The sequence below is a fragment of the Ipomoea nil genome, unplaced genomic scaffold, assembly GCF_001879475.1.
Source record: "Ipomoea nil cultivar Tokyo-kokei standard unplaced genomic scaffold, Asagao_1.1 scaffold2279, whole genome shotgun sequence".
NCBI classification, from domain to species: Eukaryota; Viridiplantae; Streptophyta; class Magnoliopsida; order Solanales; family Convolvulaceae; genus Ipomoea; species Ipomoea nil.
In genome coordinates this window covers 2,098,160-2,106,645 of record NW_017618707.1, presented here as the reverse complement: position 1 = coordinate 2,106,645, position 8,486 = coordinate 2,098,160, and positions in this window count along the sequence as shown.

The window sequence follows — 8,486 nt, the reverse complement described above, 5'->3', positions numbered from 1 at the left end:
CGCATGTGGGTTGCGATAACCCACATGCCCCATCCGCCAAAACCATGCGGCTTGCCGGGGGCAAGTCCGCGCATGTGGGTTGCGATAACCCACATGCCCCATCCGCCAAAACCATGCGGCTTGCCGGGGGCAAGTCCGCGCATGTGGGTTGCGATAACCCACACGCCCCATCCGCCAAAAACCATGCGGCTTACCGGGGGCAAGTCCGCGCATGTGGGTTGCGATAACCCACATGCCCCATCCGCCAAAACCATGCGGCTTGCCGGGGCAAGTCCGCGCATGTGGGTTGCGATAACCCACATGCCCCATCTGCCATGGCCGTAGAGCCAGCATGCATAGCACGTAAGAGCACATAGGAGCACATAGTTGAGGTGGCCGTGGGCCAAGCATGCAGAGCACATAAGAGCACATGGTTGAGGTGGCCGTGGGCCAAGCATGCAGAGCACATAGTTGAGGTGGTCGCGGGCCAAGCATGCAGACACATATGAGCATATAGTTGAGGTGGCCGCGAGCCAAGCATGCAGAGCACATATGAGCATATAGTTGAGGTAGCCGTGGGCCAAGCATGCAGAGCACATAGGGGCACATAGTTCGGGAAAATAAACACAATCTTTACCTAACTAAGTGTTCAAGTGTACTCACCAGAGTAGCGTCTCGATGTGCTAAGTGTGTTACCTTATAGGGTAGCTCCTCTTGCGAATCAACCATTTGGGCGTACCTCGGAACCTTGCTAGGATGTTAGAGACTACAAACACGGGCTAATCGTAGCGATCCCCACAGACGGTGCCAATGATGGTTTTATTGGGACCGAGTCCACCATAAACCGGGTATAGGAACATAGGACGGGGGGTAGGGCGCTAGGCCCAGAACAATGCGTACAAAAGCCCGAGGTACAGGCCCAGAATGGCAGTCCAATTACAAAGAACAAGGCCCACAGGATGGGCTATAGCGAACTATGCTACTGGTAGGAATCGAACCCAGGTGACTGGATTGAAAGTACAAGACCAAAACCACTAGACTGTAGTGCTTATCGTGTCTGAGTTGCCTCTTAGCCAAAGATCCAGGGCCCCTATTTATAGCAAGCCCCCCTCCTCCTCTGGCGTTCGCGTGTCCCACGTTGCTCCTCCCCCACTCCGCTTGTTTGTCGCCATGCATGTCACGTCGCCACTATCCCCGCGACTCCCGCATCCTCCACCATGCACGCCGCACCTACCTCCCCCCCTCAGCCGTACCTACCTACCCCCTCACGCCGTACCTACCCCCCTCATGCCGTACCTACCTCCCCCCTCACGTCGTACCTACTTCCCCCCCTCACGTCGTACCTACCTCCCCCCCTCATATCGTACCTACCTACCCCCTCACGCCATACCTACCCCCCTCATGCCGTACCTACCTCCCCCCTCACTCCGTACATACCTCCCCCCCTCATATCGTACCTACCTACCCCCTCACGCCGTACCTACCTCCCCCCTCACGCCGTACCTACCTCCCCCCTCATATCGTACCTACCTACCCCCTCATGCCGTACCTACCTCCCCCCCTCACGCCGTACCTACCTCCCCCCTCATATCGTACCTACCTCCCCCCTACCTCCCCCCTCACGTCGTACCTACCTCCCGCACCTACTTCCTCCCGCCTTCCGGTCCATGTTCTTCACCCTGGCCCACCATGCGTGCTTGTCTTCCTAGCCCAACAAGACTTGGTCCAACCTCCTTCTTTCACCACCCCACTTAGGTCAATACTTTCCCAATAAAATGGACCCCTAGGGTCCCATATCTCCATCATATATATATATATATATATATATATATATATATATAGTTGTATATTCAAATGAGGACAAGTATATTATAGAGGATTGTGAGGACAGATGTAGTGTGTGCTATTAGCTGGTATGCCGTGTGCATGGCCGAATGTAGTCGTGTGTCACAATTTGTATGTCGCGTACTAAATTTGTTAATTTATAGAGCCTGGGTTCGAAACCTGATATCTATGTATATTCTTGTGTGCCATTATGTATTAAGTTGTGTGCTTGTTATTAATTTGTTGTGTGCCTATTATTTGTCCTCACAGTCCTCTATATATTGTTGTCCTCATTTGAACTCAACCCTACATATATATATATATATATATATATATATATATATATATATATATATATATATATATACACACACACACACACACACACACACACACACACACTGGATACATTGAATAGGGTATTATATATTAGGGTTATAGTATCTTAATTTTACAATCTAATAATATAATTCCTAAAATAATATATATATATATATATATATATATATATATATATATATATATATATATATATATATATATATATATATATATATATATTATTTTTTTTTAATTATTCGTGGACCCCTCCCCCGTCCCCGTCCCCATCCCCGTTGGGGAATTTCAAAACATCCCCGTCCCCGCCCCCGATCCCCGATATTTTTCCCCATCCCCGACGGGGACGGGGCACATTGACATCCTTATGATTGAAGGCATTTATAGGGTTGTTTGAAATAAATACGTTGGAGGGAGATTGTAACACCCCCGAATTTTACCAACATTTTTAAAGCTTAATTTAAAGAAAACAGTCTAATCATTAAGCATAAACAAAACGGAAGCTAACATAATTCAGGAAGTGCTATGCCACACCTATACCAAAAGATAGGTGCACAAGCTACCACTAAAATCATGTTCAACAATCTAAGGCTCACAGACCAACAAAACATAATAAGTCTAAGCAAAGGGAAGCGGGAAGAGCTACACTTTCTAGGGTCCACATCTAGCGCGCTCTTCGATCTAATCAAAACCTGTAAAGACAAGGGATAACACCCGATCAGCGAATAATGCTGGTAACCCACCAATACACGTTAAGTATCAATATATATACGTAGATATAGTCTAAACCGTTTGAAACTGAGGAGTATAGTATATAGTATTTGAAAACCAAGAAATGAGACAACAATCAACATATCATGCTCTCAATAAAGATTAAGACCAACAACTTCAACAAAGCAATAGAGACCACAAACAACAAGCAACAACCACAACTCTAGATGCAACCTACATTCACAAGGTAGAGTTCATCATAGACATGCGCATAAGCAGGAACAATCACATAATGACAAGTTTCACGTTCCAACCTTATGCCCTGTTCCAACCTTATGGCTACCCCCGACCTTATTTCAGTTCCAACCGTTACCTCCTAGTGCCACCCTGTACTTCTGAGTCCAACCTTATTCCGCCTGGGACCGTCGTCCCCCACCAATCACACCACCAATCATTATACCACCGATCTCTCAGTACACGAGGGTACCATTAAATTCATAGTAACATACCACCGATCTCGTGAGCAAAGCTCAAGTAACAAAACTACCAATCTCATTCATATTCACACATAGTCATCATCAAGAAGATTAAGGCTCATCAATAGCTCAATCAAGTATCAACAAAGGGTACAATGATTTGTACAAGATCACATCATGAGAATCAACCAAGAGATTTCAATAAAGACATGAAGCAATACTTAACAACAATGGACTACAATCCAATACCGATATGATTGGCAACACGAGTTGTCAATCCTCAACAAGAAGGAACAAACCACACACACTAGCATAAACGACGTCAACATTAGCATGCACATCAAATGGGTAAACCAAAATGGTTCCAAAGAACCTTCCAGACTCATATTAGTCCAACGAATCACAAGGTTGGACCATTAGCACGATTCAAGACACCAAGTCCTAACATGGATTCCTAAAACATCGTTCTAGACATACAAAACATCGAGAAGACTCACAGTAGCTCAATAATCCAACAACGGAAGGTCAAAACATCAAATACCAAAAGGAAAGAATCACGGGGAAACAATTCCCCGCATCACCATACATGTTCCTCGCGGGTGGGGCAACGGGTAGGCCACCACCCGTGGTCCTGCCCGAGGGGTACCATCGCACAAGCCACGTTCCCCGCGGGTGGGGTGCCGGGTAGGCCCCTGCCCGCCGTTCCGTCCGCGGGGTACCTCCTGTACACCACATTTTTCCCTTCGGGGAAATTCATCTCCAAGGTCAAGTTCAAGTCTAAAACACCCAAAACCTCATACACAACAAAGATATGACTTGAACCCAAGAATAACTCAAAGAAAGGCATTCAATAACCCTAAATACAAGCTCTAAACATGCATTATCACAAGATCGATCATGCATCAAATCTCACAAATACACCAAGAATCATCAAATAGAAGACACTAATCATTCATAGCAATAGAAAATAGGTTTTGTATAGCATGGGTTACCTTTGGAGACCAAAAACCACTTTCTTCTTACACTCCTAAGTCTCTCCTTGAAGCTCTTTCTCACCCACGACTTCTTACACAACCAAACCACAAAGAAAACACCAAAATAAGATAAAGATATCTTAAAGCTAACTAAAAACACTAAACAACTTTATATCTTACCCTTTCCTATGCTAGGGAGGTAGAAAGGTGGAATCTTTAGATGAATCTTTACAAGGCTAGGGAATTCTTCTTCTAGCTTGGAGAGAAAGCAAATATTTCTTTAGAGAGAAGGTGGAGTGTTTATGACTTGGCTAGCAAGGGAAATGAATGAAGTGTCTTGCTAGGGAAAACTTGAGCATCAAAACATATGTGAAAGGTCAACTTTACCCTTACTAAAATTAGGAAGACAAAAGGGTTGAGGTACAAAGCTTAAGGCAAAAGGTACACATGGTTGACTAAGGAAACTAGTCAAATTGTAGTCCCTCGACTATTAAATTTTAGGATTTTTAGGAGGAAATTATCAAGGAAAATTAGGATTAATTTCTCAATTAATCTCAATTAAGGGTTAGATTTACAGGGTGTCACAGAGATAAATTTCAAACGTCTCTTAACCCTTGGTTATTGACCAGTGGATAATACGAAAAGTTACTTTATGTTAGATTTTTCAACCGTTTGACATGTCTTTACCTGCTCCATTTTACTTTTTGTTTTTCACAATTTTGTCTAGGCTTTTAAGGAAAATCTATCTTGAAATGTGTACCTAGGAGGCTAGGACTCCTTTTTCCTTGGTAATATTTCGCATAAAGTTACTGACTTACTTTTTAAAGTTCCAAACGGTTTGCTCGAGGAATGTCTCGAACAGTTCTTTCGTGTGATCAATTCTTAGTTTTCGAGTTAACATTTCGAACCTTTAAGCTTTTATAACCTACCTTTCGTTCGAATGGTTGTCCTTACTATCCGACATACTACTACTCGGCAAGGTTGACCCTTCCACTTTTCGGCCATTGCTACCTTCCGGTCTTCAATTATTCTACTCTTCGTCTTGAACTCTTCGCAGCACGGACTATTCGTAGTTCCTTGACATCTCATCTGAGAGCTTGGTTAGTTGTTCGAATTGTAACTATTCAAATTATAATTCGTACTCCTCGAAATTATTTGCACTAGAAGAAAAATTCCTAAATCTAAAAGGGTAAAATCAAATTGGGGGGCTAACTTTCCTAAGCCTTTTGATATCATGAAAATATAATTTACACTTGTTTCTAACCGTTTAATTACCTAGTGGATTCTATTTATAGCATATGACATTTTTATACCACGCACATATCTCTCTAAACGAAATTCTATATTAAACCATGTTACTTTTAAAGTTACCTTTGAATAAATAAGTGCGGAAGTGATTGGGAGTAATAACTCCCAACTTTGACACTTCTTGGCTTGGGTTCAAGGACTAACTTCTTAATTATTTGAATTAATTAATGAATAAGTCTTAGATTGAATTGAACTGTCCACATTCGATAAATTTGAATCCATATGGAAACGAGTAACATGCGCAAATTATGCTGTGCATCCGTATGCATCATGCATGGTGCATACGGATGTAAAAACAACGTCGTTTTGGTTAAAAAATGCGCGTCGCACTTAAAAAGGAAATCAGGTTCGATTCCCGGCAATAGCATTTTTATATATCCATAAATTCATAACTATATATCCATAAATTCATAACTATATATCCACAGTGAATGAATGAAGTAAAAATCCACAATGAATGAACTAAATATCCACAATGAATGAACTAAATATTCATAATGATTGAACTAAATATCCCCAATGAATGAACTAAATATCCATAAATTCATAACTATATATCCAGAAATTCATAACTATATATCCATAAATTCATAACTATATATCCATAGTGAATAAATGAAGTAAATATCTACAATGAATGAACTAAATATCCACAATGAATGAACTAAATATCCATAATTAAATTTATAACTATATATCCAGAAATTCATAACTATATATCTAGAAATTCATAACTATATACCCACAATAATACTATTACCGAGAATCGAACCTGATTTTTTTTTTTTTTTTTTAAGTGGGACGCACATTTTTAGTTAAAACGACATTATTTTGCGTCGTATGCACCATGCTTGGTGCATTCGGTTGCACAACATAACTATTGAGTAACATGATCCTTTCTTGCCCAAATTGAGAAATGATCTTAGAATCTTAGATTAAAGTAGGCAAGTAGGCATTAATTAAATGAATTATTTATTTATTTTGCATAGCGCATGTATTACGTGCGCAATATATTTTTGAAATAGCGATTAGCGTAACCATGCAAATGCTATTGCGTGAGGTTTGGCTTTTTGCATGGCTTTAGGAGAAATTCACTTCAAACTTAAAAATAAATCACAACACAAGGCTGCTTCCACCTTGATCTGCTCATGTGAAAATGAAAAATTTGATTGGTAAAAGTGGAATATAAAATATAAAACAAAAGTTAGTGTGGGACTGTTTTACGGATCTTTGTTTATGAGACGGATCGGGTCAATATGACTTATACTAGCATATGTAATACTAAATTAGGAATAAAATGTTTATTACTTATATGGAAAAATGTAATACGGAGTACTTTTGAAGAAAAATGTAATACTTTTATATTTTGATGTAAAAGTATTACATTTTTTCATCAAAAGTATTACATTTTCCTTTATAAGTGCAACATTACTTATAAGGAAAAAATGTAATATTTTTTATGAACAAAGTAATACTTTTACATCAAAATATAAAAGTATTACATTTGTCATTAAAAATATTATATTACGACGTTTTTCCTTATAAGTAACAAACATTTTATTACTGATTTAGTATCACATTTGTTAATATAAGCATTACATTTGCATATTGTCATAATCCGATCCGACCTGTCTCACAGATAAAAATTCGTGAGATGTTTTCACATAAGTGTGACTCAAAATATAAATGTATAATACAAATGACACAGAAAACAAATATTTAACATAATTTATACTTCCGATACATTTTTATTGCAGTGATTAAAATCATTGGCTCTTATTAAATTTTGATATAGATATTGAATTAAAAAAAAAAAGAAAAGAAAAAGAAAAAGAAATTAGATGTTCATGTGTTAAATATAACTATAAACATCAAAAGTCTACGCTAGATGTTGAGAGATTGGGATGTACACATGGCAAGTGAGAATGTGAGATGATGAGACTTTTTATTATCTGAACATGGTATTACTATTATATGACGTGTATATGAATATGAATGCGGTGTTCAATTCCCTAGTCCGTAGATTAAGGCTCACAGAACACCATGTGCTTATAATACATTATATTGTACCATATGAATGGCGTTTATAAGCGCACGGACCACCATGTTCATATAATACAATGTTGCCCGTATGAATAGCTCAATTAATCATAAGGATAAAATTTGAGAATAATGATTCAGGATTGAGTCTCACCAGCAGTAGCGTAGGAGCAATCTCTCAAAGTGAGGGGGACTCTTTGTGTGCAGTAAGCAATGGTTTAGCCTATGTGTTCAACTGAGTTACCATGATTTAATTTTTTGAGATGCTCTGTCCAGGATGTGGGGCCACTATGTTCATATAATACAATGTTTTTTGCGCTCTTCTGAATGAGACAAATTGGAGATCACTAAGATTCAATCCCTATTACTCTTAAATGTATCAAAACAAATGTTCTTTAACTTCTTATGTATATTTTGAATAACATAGACGTTTATTAAGTGTTTTGGTTACGAGTTTATTGTTATTTTTTTAAAATTATAATTCATTTCTTAAACTTATGCGCGCGTATCTTAATTTAATCGAGAAATGTTTAATTTTTTTTTTTTTTTTTTTTAACTTAACTAAAAAGGGTTGAGTGGTTTAAGAGCATCCACATGAGTATTTTTGTGGAGTTTTGGCAAAAGGAAAAAATTAAGATAGAGTTTTTGTACTGATGGGGTGGAGTTTTTATAGAGTTTTTTGTCTTACAAATAAAAAATTTTTGTGGCCTGAAATAATGGACAAATGACACGCAGGATGCCCATTTTGTGCACGGACGCCCAGCTAGGAGTGAAAAAAGTTTTTTTTTTTTTTTGTTTTTTTTTTCTTTTTAATAAGGAGCTATTTCATTAATCATAA